Here is a 1,082-nt window from a genome sequence, read left to right on the forward strand (position 1 = left end):
TATATATATATATATATAATTTTTATAGTTTGTGTACTTGTGCACATGGTGTGCATGTGGAGATCAGAGGACAACTTGCAGAAGTTGTTTTTTTTTTCTACTGTCTGGATTTTGTTGATCAAATTCAAAGTGCCAGACTTGTCAGCCTTGGTTCAAGCACCTTTGCCTGCTGAGCCACACTAGCTTTGCTTTTTCGTTTGTTTGTTTAACTTAACCATATTTATACTTGTGTATGTATATCTGTTTATATGTAGTGGTGTGTGTGTGTGTGTGTGTGTGTGTGTGTGTGTGTGTGTGAGAGAGAGAGAGAGAGAGAGAGAGAGAGAGAGAATTTGCTTTTGACAAGCATTTTGTCACTCCCAAGGAAAAGTAATTTAGGATTAAGGAGGAGAGTGTGTGAGGATTAGGAAGTATCCATCCCAGAGCAGTCTCCATACAGGAGGGACCTGGTGAGAGGACAGTAGTGTAGACAACTGTCTTCAAATCCACCTGATTATTCAGCAAAGGGATAAACCTCTCAACACTGCAGCCAACATTAAATGACTCCAGCCATTTTTGTTTGGTAGTAGGCTGAGCTCTGGGTCAACAGAGGAGCTCTGAGCTAGACTGCAAAGATTCCTGCCTTTGTGGGCTTCAAGTTAGGAGAGCTCCGAGGTGAATCCAGTAATCATCAGTTTGATGAGCAGTGTGGAGGAGTAAACAGTTTGCTATATAGGCTATGATACATTCCACCAACTGCTCTGGTTAGGTGCTTGATTCTTTGGAGGTATATGAGATATTAAATTTGAGGTAGAAGATCAACTCTAGGGCATAATGGAGCACAGGCAGGGAAGATGGGATAGAACAGGGTCAAATGAACAAAACTGAACTGGGGATTCGTTTGGAGAGTGATTGACCTAGAGACATCTAGAGACTTTTCTCAGTCAGAAATACAGATGTATTGGAGACTGCTTCAATAACTCAGTTTTACCTGAACAAGAAAGTAGACTTTTTTCTTTTTTTATTGGGTATTCTCTTTATTTACATTTCAAATGTTTTCCCCTTTCCAGGTCTCCACTTCAGAAGCCCTTTTTCCCATTCTC

This window comes from Mastomys coucha, unplaced genomic scaffold (genome assembly GCF_008632895.1).
Source record: "Mastomys coucha isolate ucsf_1 unplaced genomic scaffold, UCSF_Mcou_1 pScaffold16, whole genome shotgun sequence".
NCBI lineage: Eukaryota > Metazoa > Chordata > Mammalia > Rodentia > Muridae > Mastomys > Mastomys coucha.